Genomic DNA, 15,413 nt, shown 5'->3' on the forward strand with positions numbered 1-15,413 from the left:
ATGGTAGCATAGTGGTTAGCAAAATGCTTTACAATAACAGTGATCTAGGTTCAGTTTCTGCTGCAGCTTGTAAGCAGGTGCTAGATTCTCCCCATGACTGTGTGGGTTTCCTCCAGGTGCTCCAGTTTCCTCCGACAGTCCAAAGATGCACCACTTGATAGGTTAATTAGTTATTGTAGATTGTCCCGTGATCGGGCTAGGATGAAATCGCTGGATTGCTGGGCAGTTGGCTCAAAGGGCCGGAAAGGACGATTCTATGCTGTTTCTCAATAATAATAATAATAATAATAATAATTCATCATAGATATTGTAATTTTTATAGAATTGTATGACTTGGAATCTGTGGTTATAAAGGTAGTGAAACGTACTCACATTGCCCTTTGATTGCAGAGTGATAGAATGGCTCACATGGAAATAACCTATTTTGCCAACTGGATTATTACTAGTTCCATGCAAGAACAGTCCTACGATTCTCATAGAGTCATAGAGTATTACAGCACAGAAACAGGCCATTCAACCCATCTAGTCTGTACAAACTATTGTTCTGCATAGTACCATCAACCTGTACCAGGGCCATAGCCCTTCATAATACTCCTATCCATATTCTTAAGCAATATTATAATGATAGAGCTCTCCCATCCTGTCTCCAGAGAACTGCATTTTTAAAAATTATTTTCAGATACTTCTCCAGCTCTCTTTTTCAGTACTACCATTGAATCTGGCTTGACTACAACTACATTGCAGATGTTAGAAACTCGCTATAATAAAGAAGTATGCAAAATGATGAAGGCTAACCATCCACAGGGCTTACTGCCGCAATAAGAGAGCAGTAGTAAATGATCCAGTCCTCCTCCACACGCTGTCCTGTGGCAGGGCCTTCACTAGTGTTCGAGGAATCACCCAGCATTCTATTGAAGTAATACTGGACAAATGGAAGAAATCTCTGTGTAAATACAATTCCTTAATGCTAAATATGGATGTCAGATTTGGATCACTTGTCAGATTGCAGAATGTAACTTAGTCCAAGTAACAACATTGATCAGTAGACTGCAGGAAAGAGCAGTTTCAAACCAAGTAATCCACTGCATTGCAATGCACTGTATAACAATGAGTATATCACGTGTGGTTACACATTCATTCGTCGTATCATGTACGATACTGCATTTGACCAATGGGATACATAAGGTTGAATAATCATAAATTTCAGACAGGCTTTGAATTCAAATTTTTTCACCTGGCCCTAATATAAAACAACTCTAATTTAGAGAATTTATATTGGTTCTTCAACACTTTTCCCCATGAGCCTCTGTGGTATGTTTATAGCTTGTATCTGTGCATAACCTGAATTGCAGTAAAGGTCTCATTTGATACAAAGTTACCTCCTCTGTAAACAATGTGCTCTTGTGCTGCGAATTTCATCCACCCAGTATTGAAACAATGTTATCTGGTATATTATATCTTACTTCTAGTGAATGAACATTAATATTTTTGCCAGGTAACCTTCTTTGCTATGCTGGAGCTTAATATTTTCTGCATTCATATATAGTTATATTTCTTAAAAATTCAAATTCATCAATTTTCCGTATCAAATAATTTGAATATATGTCACTGCTTAGTTTTGTAAAGAACAGCAGTTCTAGTTAGCGTCATGGATTCACAGAGTACTACAGCACAGAGGCATGCTCTTCGGCACATTAAGTCCAAGACAAACTGTTATTCTGCCTAATTCCATTGACCTGCAGCTGGGTGATAGCCCTCCATACCCCTCCAACCCACGTCCTTTATCAAACTGCTTTTAAATATCACATTTAAAATGTGATACCATGGTCACCACGTTTGCTGTCAAGTTGTTCCTAGTCACACTTATTCTGAGTGAAGAAGATCCCCTCAGGCTCCCCTTAAATATTTCCACCCTTTACCCTTAACCTATGACCTCTGGTTCTCATCTCATCCAACCTCAGTGAAAAAAAAGCCTGATTAGATTAATGGTAAAGATTTTTCAACACCATGGTAATGATTATTATCATCAATAAGTTGAAGGCACCATACTTCACCTTAAGAAACAGTATGGAGTTATGGACAAAACTAATAAAATTACTGGAAAATAATGAAATTATTTTATCAATGCCATTTATTTCCAAAAGTCAGTGGGCATAGCCATTGCTACAGGAATGTGGATTGTATAAACACTTTCTTCTTAAAAACTCAGAGGTGTTTGTTTATGGCTCCAGCTGAGGCACAGCTGCTATCCTTTCTCAGCTGTCAACTATCATTCTTCAACAAGGATCAGGCAGAGAGCAAGGCTGCCTATGACACTGATGACCTGGAGGTGGAACTACTTCAATCCCTTTCACTACCAGATTGAGTAAACTGTGGCCTGAATATTCAGGGCAATCCAGCACTGGGAGGAAATCCCACTGACCTGCTAACTGCAACCTCATAGACTGACTTAGCAGAGGTTCCTTCATGCCCACAGTTTATCCTGCTCCCAGAAATAGATGTCCTGAGACTCTGTGCACTCCCCTTTCACCTTGCATTGTCATTGCTGCCTCTATCTTATTTTCCTCCTCTTTTCTAAATCTGGGTGTCTGAAACAGAGATTCAGTGAGAGGAGTCAGTGTCTTAGATATTGCGTAGGACAGCAATTGGCATAGTAAGACCAGATGCAAAAATGCAAATTTCTGCCAAATCACTTTTTAAGTGGGTTCTTATTTCAAACACCTACTGCTCAGAAAAATAATGCGAATAGGCTAACAGCGATGGCCAAAAAGTAACAAATGAAATAAATAACTAGCTAAACTATTTGTGTTTGAGATAGGTATTTTGGCCAAGATAACTCTTCAAATTGTGCAAAAGGATGTTTTGTATTTACATACATAGCTAACTAGAGTCACTGCTTAATGTTTGCCCTCAAATGCTTTCCTTCTGTGCTGCAGTGAGATATCTGCTTAAGTAATCTATTCAGTTTCTAAACTAGAGTTTGAGCCCAGAACTTTGTAAAATGAATATGACTGAATGAATATGACTAATTCTACAAGAAGAAGAATATTTATACAAGGGGATAATAAAATGCTTGACCATATTATCCCCCACATGATTATTGTCATCAAGGCGGCATATACATTGAGTATATTTGATTTAATAATTGATTATAAAATACTACTTGCCAAGAAACACAGGAGTATTTTTTTTATCTCAGAAGGGTAATCAGAAGGTTATCTCAGATTAAGCTCCTTACTATGTAATGGCAGACTGGGAATACATTAAAATGAAAAATCTACAATTAATTGTTTGTTATCTTGATTGTTTTGCTATGTATCTACTATTATTTAATGAACATTAATAATTTTAATATGAATACTACAGTAATAAAAAAAAGATTGGCTGAAAAATAGTTTATTGAGTCTAATTGTGTATTTGCTAACAAGGAGGTTTCACAGAGGACGTGTACTTTTAAATGAGGTAACCACTAGTGTGTAGAGTCCCGTTTAGGGTATGGTATTAAGTAGGATTAAACTTCATCAAAAGGTATTTTAACAAAGTATGTAGTGTCTGTGTTAAGGAATTCTATTTAGTCTCGCTGCTCATATTGGCTCAGACATTACCTTATTAAAACTTCAGCCATTGGGTTTAGATACTATATGGATAACCATTGGTATGGCATCTTGACGTACTTTTGACGTGTCTACATATTTTCAAACACTGTATGATGCTAATATGAGGCTTCTCTACCCTATTTGGAAATATACAGTATATAATCAGCAGTCTACACCTTAAGGTATTGACTAATGAAAGAAGCTTTTAATAAAGTTTAAGCTATCATATTTTCCAATCATATATTATTTTCAAATTGCTTTTCACGAGGCAGGAAATGTGCTGATTTATTCTGAGAAATACTGTATTTACATATCAAGATTTGGCAATATGAATGTAATGCTTGATGTATTTAAATCATCACGGCTTTGTCTAGTACAGATTTGAATTCCTTGAATATCTTAGGGAAAGAAACATCAATGAGCCATACCTAGAATAACACTGAACACATGAAGCAAACAAAGTGGCAGTTCCTGAATATTAAAAAAGTGAACTCTTTACATACGCTTAGTGGCCATTTTATTAGGTACACTTGTATACCTGCTCGTTAATGTGAAATCTTAATCAGCCAATCATGTGGCAGCAACTCAGTACATAAAAACATGCAGAGATGGTCAAGAGGTTCAGTTGTTGACACCAAGCATCAGAATAATGATCTAAGTGACTTTGACTGTGGAATCTTGGTCCCTAATGGGGTGGTTTAAGTATCTCAGGAACTGCTGAACTCCTGGGATTTTCATGCGCAATATCTCTCTAGTTTACAAAGAATGGTGCAAGAAACAGAAAGCATCCAATGAGCAGCATTTCTGTGGGCATAGATGCCTTGCTAATGAGAGAGGTCAGAGGAAAATGACCAGACTGGTTTGAGCTGACAGGAAGGCAAAAGTAACTCAAGTAACCACACATTATAACAGTGGTGTGCAGAAGAGCATCTCTGGATGCACAACACAATGAACCTTGAAGTGGATGGGCTACAGCAGCGGAAAAGCATAAACATACACTCAGTGGCCACTTTATTAGGTACAAGATAAAGGAGCCACTGAGTGTTTATGCTAGACATTCTTAAACTATGCTAGTGCTCAACTTTTTTAAATCAGTGAACAGTTCTTCTGTTAAGTAGCAACTGAAGAAGTGTTGTTTTAAACAGATGATAAATTGATTATTAGCTTAATTGATTATACTTTCAGATGTAATAATCAAATTTCACCAATCACTCTTAAATATACCATAATATCAAACTTCATTTTATATAATTCTTTATTCTTTATAATTGTTGAATGCTGTTGCTTTTTTGTTGTGCCAACACACCACAGCAAATTCATAATTTACTGTATGTAAATATATATGGAGAATAATGTTGATCCTTGATATTTAAAAATAAAATTAGGTAGTCCAATTATATTAAGGTATGACAGATTTTACCTTGGCTTTATGAGTTTATACTGAAAAAAGTGAAAAGACAATCTTATTTTGGGACACTTTGTGTAGGGTTGCCATTGTGATTCTAGTGGAAAATGTATACCTGGGTAAATCAACTAGGGTTGACCAAGATTAGGATTCAAATTAGGGTTAGCTGAATGGTCAGCAATTACTCATGTGAGTATGGACACTCTTATAAACTTGCAAATTTTGTGCTTCAAAAAACAGAAAATGCTGAAAACTTTCAGTAGGTCTGGCAGCATCTAAACTTCACATTGGAGACCTTTTGTCAGAACTAAGAGAGAGAGAGCAAGTTGGTTTTAAATTGCAGAGAAAGTGGCAAAGAGAGGGATAAAACAAGGTAAATATCTCTTTTAAGATAATGCCAGGGTTGTTATCAATGGATGTAATAAAAATGCAGGACTATGTGCTATGTAGGAAGGAACTGATTATAGAGTGGGTTTATATTGGTTGGCATAACATTGTAGGCTGAACGGCTCGTATTATGCTGACTGTTCTATTCCATTGATGGATTCATGGAGGCAGATAGAGAGACAGAAAATCTTGCTTCCATTGGGCCTCATTGAACCCTCTCGCAATCTGGGATATCTGTTTGTGGCCTCCTGCCCTGCTGTTATAAGATCTAACTAAAATGTAACTTGAAGAAAGGTGGCTCTTCTTTTGTCTAGACATGTTACAGCCATTCAGGTTCCATACCAAGTTCCATAACTTTCTCTGAATCAGGAGTGATAAGACCATCTCTGTTAATGGCTCAGTTTTTTCTTCTCTCTCTACGTTTTCACAGCCTGACTTGCTGAGTACGTTGTTGAGCTCTGCATTTTGAAAGTTTACATTCCTTTGTACATATACGTGCCCTTTAACTGCCCTCAGTCAATTGCTTTATATTCCTTTCTTCAGGTTCTCTCCCTCTAAGTGCTTCAATTCGATCATCAATAACATGACCTTATTGCCAATGGCTGCTTCAGACTCAGAAATATTTCCAACCCTTCTCTACACTCTCGGAAATTTAAAATCCTTTTCTCAAAAAATCTGACAGAAGTCTTTCAACTGAAAGTTATCTTTGTTTCTACTTTTAGCAGAAGCTGTTTGACTTGCTAAGTCTTTCCAGCATTTCCTTTTTAATTTATACTTCGAGCATCTGCTGCATTTAATATTGAAGACCTGTACTTGTGAGCTGCTTGGTAATATAACGCTCCTATGCACTCGAGCATTGGACTCCAGATGGTGTTTCGTAGCTGAGCATCAATATACCACACCTCCCAAGCAGTTACCATAAGGAATTTACCTACCAAATCTGCAATGAGAAGTCCTGACGCAGGAACAGTGAACCACTTAATTTCAAAGGAGATGAATACTATGAGGGGAAAAAAAAATTAATTCACAACCATTTGAATTAATTGTGTTTATTTAAATGTTTGTACTTTTCAAATCCTCTTAATGATATTTAATTGTTTTACTTGGAGAAGCTTTAGGTCCCCCAAGTTCAAGAACAGTTATTACCCAACAGTCATCAGGCTCCTGAACAAGGGTGGATAACAACTCCTAACTGATTCTACAACCTACGGATTCACTTTCAAGGACTTTACAACTCATGTTCTCTTTATTAATACACATTTTGTGTTCTTTTGCATATTGGTTGTCTGACAGTCTTTTTGCAAAATAAATTCTGTTGTATTTTATTTTTCTGTAAGTACCTGCAAGAAAATTAATCTCAATGTAGTATAGTATGTACTGTGGCGACAATTCGGTCCATGATGACAGAGGAGAAAAGCTTGTTTAACTCAATAGCCATTTTTATTGCAACAAGCACAAGAACAGACTATGACCTGGAGAGAGAACCCACTCAGTCACATACATGATTATTACTCACCCCAGTTTCAGTCAGGGTGACCCACAAAAGCTCAATTAAATTATTGTATAACCTGAGCTAAAATTTAACAATAAATTAACTTGAACATCCTACCGTGAAAGTGTTTCAAAACAAGAACAATAATTAGCGCTGGCCACTAGGAGTACTGGATCGGGCTGTTGACCATGCCTCTCCACTCCCCAGAGCACTGCACTGCCCCATCTGAGGAGGTAGCCATCCCCGGCAACCCCAGAGTCCACAACAAAACCAAAAGTCTGGGTGGTTGTTGACAGCACCACCTGGGGCACTGAGGGGTGTCTGTAGCCTTCTCGCCCATGGGAGGCACTGTTTTGTAAAGCAAGAGGCAGGGCACCTGGAAGGTCACTTCCTTCCTTTGCCCTCGCTGAGTCAGCGGTGGCCAAGGGCCAATAGGGTGCCAGCTGATCACACTGCCTTCTACGACCCGGGCAACTGCACCCAGTATACCATATTGGAGATGCAGTCAAGCATCTCTTCCAGCCTCTTCCAATGGCTTCCAAGCTTGGGGCATAGCCCCCTCTTCCAGTTGGGGCAGTAGACCCATACTGGGGTCCCCACCAGGTTCAGCTGCAGTGGCACCCTAGACTGGCAGCCCGACCCCTTCTGAGACGAGCAAGCATCACAACAGTGCACAAACAGCTCCACGCCCTGCCTGTACCCAGGCCAATAGAAATGTTTGAGCAGCGTGTCTAACGTGATGCTGAAATGCCGGTCCCCACCAGCTCATGCACCGACCGCAGCACCAAGGCGTCTAGCCCATGGGGGAACCACCAGCTGCAGGAGATGTCTGACATCATTGGAAAACGGCTATCGCTGGAATCGCGTGCATCTCCAGTGCACCCCACTGAGAGTCTAGGGCTTTAGTCTCTGAATCCAGGACACAGACCTCTGCCCACTCCAGCCGTCATCCCACGCTCAGCTGTCCCCTCACCCGGGCCGGAACGGGATCGCTCATCTGCTCGCTGAGCAGCGGCTGGTCAATGGTGGGGAGGTCTACCTGGTCGCCGGCTGCCACCTGAAGCACCGCCAGTGTCGCTGACCCCTGGTTCCTCTGTGTTGTGTTGGGCTGCTGCAGGTGGTGCTGCACTTGCGGCGGGACACTGTGAGACCGGTGCTGGCCGTTGCTGCTCCCGCCAGGTCCCCTTTCTGCAGCTGCCCTGCTGGACAGCTACAGGTAGAGTATTGTCCCTAGCACATCCACACGGACCCCCCCCCCCAGTGGGACAACAGGTCCAGCCCAATGATGCAGGACTTCTGGATGTCGGCTAGCCACATCTCGTGCTCTGCTGTGTTTCTTCCCCACTGCAATACGCAGCCACCTCTTCCCTCACATCGCCGCACAGTAACCGTGCCCAGCTGGACCGCTGTCGTTGTCCACCCAGGGAGGAATGGTTGGTCTGAGCTGGGGAGGACACCTGGATGGACGATGGTGATGGTTGACCCCGTGTCCATCAACACACGGCATCTGATGCCCTCCACCTCGCAGTCCACATACAAGCCTTGTTCTTCACCCAAATGGCCCACCTGGAGAGGCAACAACACAGGGATTCTACCGGGGGTCAGGCAGCCCCGCACACTCAGTGTTTCCCAGTGGCTGCGCCGGGCTGTGGCATGTCCAGGGCCACATAGTCTGCCTTGCCACACTGGTGGCAGAGATCTTCCATGGCACGTGACAGGCCAGCGTGGCGCTGGTCAGATTATTCTCATGGACTCCGCCTCATCAGTTTCCTCCTCCGCCCCAGTGACATGAGCCTGCAAGTGGTGCAATGCTGGAACACCTTGGGGGTGGCGGGATTGCTAAAATTGCTTCTGCCTTCTCTGTCTCTGCCAGCATTGGTGATGATGTCAGGTGAACATACTGTCGAAAGCGGTCCAGCGTCAGTGCGTTTACAAAGTCGTGGAGGGACTGCAGGTAGCCATGCCGAAGATCTGCTGCGAACGCCCCCAAGGCTTTCTCCTGTACAGCGCCGCCTACTGCCCAGTCCTTCCCTCATTGTTTCCTCCAATGGTCTCTGCTTGAAACACCGCTCCAGTGCTGCCATGAGGGTCCTGTAGTCATGCTGCTCAGCCACTGATAGGTTGAGGAAGGTCCGCAGGGCAACCCCTCCAGCGCCAGGGCAAGCTTCACCACAGGTCAGTGGGGCTCCACCCGTTTTGCCAAATGGTAGGTTTGACTTGCGCCAGGTAAGGCAGCGGGGAGCTGGGGAGCTTCAGGGTGGATTTGAAACATGAATTGCTGAGGCCCATTCGTCTTCCTCTTGCTTTAGCCGTGTCGGTGGTGACTGCCATGTTGCCCCTCCTCCCCAGGCTGCGGCATCTTTGGTTCCCTGGTGCGGGCTACGATGAAGATGGGTGATGCGCTCTGCCGTGTCCCCTGGGTTGTGGAGCCTGGGCATGCTCACCCTGTTGGGGTTCCCTGGGAAGGCACGATGCTTGGTTCCCAGTTCCTACCTCCGGGTCTTCAGAATCCCAGCCTGGGGATGCAGGGGAAACATACTGCTCAGTCCCTCAATTTATTATCCAGGTCTTCAGGCACTCCATCCGACGCCGTAGCTCTTCAATCGCACCGTCAATTTCCAATCCCACTCCGAGCACCAATGTGCCGATGATTCGGTCCATGATGACAGACGAGAAAAGCTAGTTTAACTGAACAGCCACTTTTAGTGCAACAAGCACACAAAACGGATCAGGCACTATGACCGGAGAGAGAACCCACTGAGTCACAGACAGCTGGGGGAGATGATTGTTACACACCCCGGTTACAGCGACGGCAACCCACAAACACACATGTGAATAACTGTATAACCCAAGCTAAAGTGTAACAATAAATAGGCTTGAACATCCCACCGTAATCCCACAAAAGCACTTTAAAACAAGAACAATAAATAACGCTGGCCACTAGGAATGCAGGGGCAGGCTGTAAACCCTGCCTCCACTGCCCCTCCCCCCCCCACCGCCGTACTTTGATAAAATATTTAACTTTGACAGTGAATATTTTTGCATTTTTTTATATGCCACAGGCACATGGACATATTTATGTTTTTTGATGGGTTTGACAAGAAACTGTTGGCATGGGTTAGATGCTGTCAAAGATTTTTCCTTTTTCCGTGTATGGAGCTTGATTAGGCCTGCCCAAATCATGCCATTTTATCCAGTAAGACGCTGCTGTCTTGCAGGATCATGTCAGTGAGGAGAGGGAGGGTACTTGAACAGCAAGTCAGTACCAGCAGATTCAGAAAAGGTATATATGTATTTCACTGACCAGTAATGGAGTGGATTAGAGTAAACAGTCGACGTTTTGGGTGGAGACCCCTTATCAGGACCTGGTGAGGGGTCTCTGCCCCAAACGTTGACTGCGTTCTCTTTTCCATAGATGTTCCTCGACCTGCTGAGTCCCTTCATTTTGTGTGTGTTGCTTTGGATTTCCAGCATCTGCAGATTGTCTCAAGTTTATGAGCCTTTGTGGATGGCTTGGTTCTGGCAGTAAGCTCTGCCCCATGGTATGAATCTGATATTTACAGCATTTGCCATAATATTTGGTGCATCATTATACCCTGTATCATCTTCTCTCTTGAGCTCTGTGGAGTCGGGTCACGGGTGCTAATTCCACACTGTTAACCGTACCTTCAAAGTCATTGTATTGTACTGCCAAACAATAATTGCTGGTAAAAAGTAAGTAATTATTCCAGATAAACAACATGGAACCTCCCTGTGCATGGCTAGATGTACAACCTCAGATTTATCTGGATAGAAATCAGAGTTAAGACCTCTTCCATCTGTAGTGCAGATGTGATGACATCTATTTCAATAATGCACCTGCTATCCCTTCGAATTGAGCTGAAGGTGTAGCCTTGTGATATGCACCTTTTAGTACCGGAAGAGTTACTAGGTATTCGTTTGCTAGTTACGTGCCGTGTTGTATGACATGATAATCATGGTCTATACATGACCATAATTGCTCTTCGCAAATTTTTCTGCAGAAGTAGTTTGCTGTTGCCTCCTTCTGGGCAGCCATTATCAATACTGTTCAGAGTTTGTCTGCCTGGCGTCAGTGGTCACATAACCAGCATTTTGATATGCACCAGTTGCTCATATGGCCATCCACCAGCTGCTTCCATAGCTTCATGTGACCCTGAGCAGGTGCTGCATCTTGCTCAAGGGTGACCTGCAGGCTATTGGAGGGAAGAAGTGCCTTCACCTCCTTTGGCAGAGATGTATCTCCACCCCGCCTGCCTTTTGGCAAACCCATTGAATTACTAGCCCGGCACAACATATGATTTTGATTATTATAGTAATCTGGATTGGCCAAAGTCTTTAAATGTCAGAACAAAATAATTACTGTAACTAAATCTGTCCTGGACCATATATTTTCGCATGAAATCCATTACTTGTACTTCAATCAATTAGTGCTGGAAGACTCTAGATTATTCCAGTCTTAATGTAGAGTTTTGACTTGAAATATTGAAAATTCCTATCCCCACAGATACTAATTGACTCATTGAAATTGTTTGTTGCTCCAGACACCAACCTCTTGTGCCTCTTCAGGTTATTTAATCCCAATTCAATCTAGTGTTTAATTCAGCAACCAACTGAGCCCTATTAATGGATTGCATTCTACAAATCTTCTGGTTTGCATACCTAGTGTGAACTCTGGAAAAACTTGCTGTTCTTGGACTACAGTTCAGCATTCAACACCATAGTTCCATCCAGGCTCGACAAGAAGCTCAGAGACCTCGGCCTTGACCCTGCCTTGTGCAGCTGCATCCTGGACTTCCTGTCAGATCACCAGCAGGTTGTAAGAGTGGGCTCCCTCACTTCCAACCCTCTGACTCTCAATACAGGAGCCCTCAGGTCTACATACTGAATCCCCTCCTTTACTCCCAATATACCCATGACTGTGTCGCCAGCCACAGCTCCAATCTGCTAATCAAATTTGCCAACAACATTACATTGATTGGCCTTATCTCAAACAATAACGAGGTGGCCTACAGGGAAGAAGTTATCTCTCTGACACGGTGGTGTCAAGAAAACAATCTCTCCCTCAATGTCGTAAAAACAAAGGAGCTGGTTTTGGATTACAGGAGGAATAGAGATGGACTAACCTCTATTGACATCAATGGATCTGGGGGTGAGAGGGTAAACACCTTCAAGTTCCTCGGCATCCACATCACCGAGGACCTCACGTGGTCTGTACACACCAACTGTGTGGTGAAAAAGGCACAACAGCGTCTCTTTCACCTCAGACGGTTGAGGAAGTTTGGTATGGGCCCCCAAATCCTACGAACTTTCCACAGGGGCACAATTGAGAGCATCCTGACTGGGTGCCTCACTGCCTGGAATGGGAACAGTACCTCCCTTAATCGCAGGGCTCTGCAGAGAGTTGTTTGGACAGCCCAGCACATCTGTAGTTGTGAACTTCCCATGATTCGAGACATTTACAAGGACAGGTGTATAAAAAGGACCTGTAGAATCACTGGGGACCTAAGTCACCCCAACCACAATCTATTCTAGCTGCTGCCATCGGGGAAACAGTACCACAGCATAAAAACCAGGACCAACAGGCTCTGGGACAGCTTCTTCCACCAGGCAGTCAGATTGATTAATTCACGCTGATTTGAGTGTTCTATATTACATTGACTGTTCTATTTATTATAAATTACTATGATTGCTCATTGCACATTTAGATGGGGACGTAACATAAAGATTTTTACTGCTCATGTATGTGAAGGATGTAAGAAATAAAGTCAATTCAGTTCAATCTTGCAACTCTGAACGGATTCCACAACTTATGGACTTTCTTTCTTTCTTTTGAGACACAGCATGGAACAGGCCTTTCTGGCTCTTCAAGCTGTACCACCAGTAACTCCCGATATAATCCTAGCTTAATCACGGGACGAATTACAGCGACCGATCAACCTACTAACTGGTACATCTTTGGACTATGGGAGGAAACTGGAGCACCTGGAGGAAACTCATGCCTTCCACAGGGAGGACGAACTAACTCCTTACAGAGGATGCCAGGATTCAGTTCTGAACTCTGAAGTTGCAATAGTGTCGTGCCAAACGCTAATCTACCACAATACCTTTCTAGGTCTGTACAGCTCATGTTTTCTTTATTATTTTATTTTGTATTTACACAGATTGCCTTCTTTTGTACATTGATTGTCAGTCTTTGTGTGTAATTTTTCATTGGTTATATTGTATTTCTTTTTTAAAATTATTTTAAATAAATACTTCAAAGAAGTATTTCACTATTTCTCTGAAATATACTAAAATGTCTCTAAAATTATATTAAAAATCATAAAAAATAAATTAGGGAAGGAAAATAAACTCTTCCAGATCAGGAGTGTATAGACAACCCCAAAAGAATCCTGCCAGAAAGTTAGGTATTTTACCAGTTGTTAAGAGAATGGAGCTGTGTTTTTTTACAAGAATGACTCTTGGCAATATAGTATGCTGAGAAAATGCAGCATAGCTACAGTTAAGTGACTTGGATTTGAGAATTTCTCTCCTGTAGTTTGGAACTCCTACACAACTGTCAGGCTGATGATGAAATGTTATTATGCTTTACCTTAGATGTGGATGTTCAAAGGCACGTTGATAAAAGAAAATCTTTCAAAAAGCTTTCACTGCACCAAATAAATAGCCAGCTGGTGGTGTGATGGCATCAGCACCAGACTTTGAGACAAAGGGTCCTGGGTTTTGAATCCGCTTGTATGCTTTCCATCTGTGATGGGTTGAACATTGAGCTAGCAACTCGACCTCTTAAAAAAACAAACAGATGCTGAAGATATAGCAAGGTTGCCACCTGATGTGCCGCAGGTGCGGGGAGGAACAACAACAACACTGTGGTAAACCATATATATATGTTGTAAGTGGGTTACCTGTCTGGACACGGCCCTCTGCCGTCTGATCCTGTGGCTCCTCCCACAGTACCCTGAATAAAGCCGATTGCGCCATTGCTCCTCCTCTCAGTCCAGAGGCAGACACTCAGCATGATGGAGATCACATTTTACTGCTAATAAAAGCCTTTCAGTATTTACTCTACTTCCAGTCTTTTGGAGTTATTGATGGTGCATCAAACACCAAATATATATATGTCCCCTGAAAAGGGAAAGAGAATCAAATGACTGCATTCTACCAAGACATTTCTAAACTAAAAAAAAAATGCAAGTAGTGGAATTCTGAAAAGCATGCTTATTAGTGTGATATTAAAACTATGTGAATTTCATTATAGCTAATAATCTTACAGCACCACAATTGGTGGATGCTCCCAACATCCAGCTAAAATTATGAAGGCAATACCATCAATTGAACTGGAAACATTAATGTCACTGATGTGACTGGGCACTATTATTTAGAATATTGCAGGAAGCAGAAGTATTGAGGTAGTTATCAGAACACATTATCCTGGGACAAAGGAAGTAATACACAAAGGAACATCAAGGTCCATTTAATTTGTCTTCCTCCATTCTGGCTCTCACAGGATACAGTATTGTTAGCGGTTGACTGATATTAGCAATCAATCTCATTCAATTAGTCTGCAAGAAGCATAAAAGCAAAGCAAGGAAAGCCCAAATGCTGGAGAGTGATTCCTCCCACGCACACTACTCTTTTGCATTTCATATCTAAAATAAATTGAGATGAAATTCTCTGTCAAGAACCAGCGTTAGAAATCTCCTCCGTACTCTTGCTAATGCAAACACATTCTTCCTGTAATATGATGTAGAACTTTAACAAAATTGGGTGTTTAAGGAGGAGATGAATAGGTATCTAATTAGTTAGGGTATCAAGGGATATGGGGAAAAAGCCGGAAATTGGAACTAGATGGGAGAATAGTTTAGCTCATGGTGGACTGGAGGAGCAGACTCGATGGGCTGAATGCCCTACTTCTGCTCCTTTGTCTTGTGATCTTGTGATAATTGTCCTATTCATTCAAGGGGTATGGAGGGCTATGGTCCTGGTGCAAGTTGATGGGAGTAGGCAAAGGGCCTGTTTCTGTTCTATACTTCTCTATGACTCTATGAGTTACTGCTAGATGGGCCCTTATCAGAAGATTTGCAATTACATCTCACCTGATACTGTAATTACTGGTAACTCAATGCAATCATGTTCTGTGAATTAAGGTTCAACAGACCCATATACAATCCTATTCAGGCATCACCACCACACTTTGAGTCTCACAAATAAATTATATCTTTGCCATGTAGACAGAATATAAACTGGTCTGAACCGTTTATATAATTGAATATAATCAAAAGATACTAGCCAGTGTTTTCAATATCAACTTCTCACATACTGTATGCACCTTGCAGCACTCTCTCCCAACGGAGCTGAAAGTCAGGTTGTCCTGTTCATAAGGTTCCTTTGGCAATAATGAAAACAATGAAAATGGTACAGGAACTTACTTGCATAATCCACCCACCACCTGCCCCAGGCGAAATCTCCTGCCCTGTTTGTGGAAGAGCCTGTATTTTCCATTTCATGCTCT

Source organism: Mobula hypostoma, chromosome 11, assembly GCF_963921235.1.
Source record: "Mobula hypostoma chromosome 11, sMobHyp1.1, whole genome shotgun sequence".
In the NCBI taxonomy this organism is placed as follows: Eukaryota; Metazoa; Chordata; class Chondrichthyes; order Myliobatiformes; family Myliobatidae; genus Mobula; species Mobula hypostoma.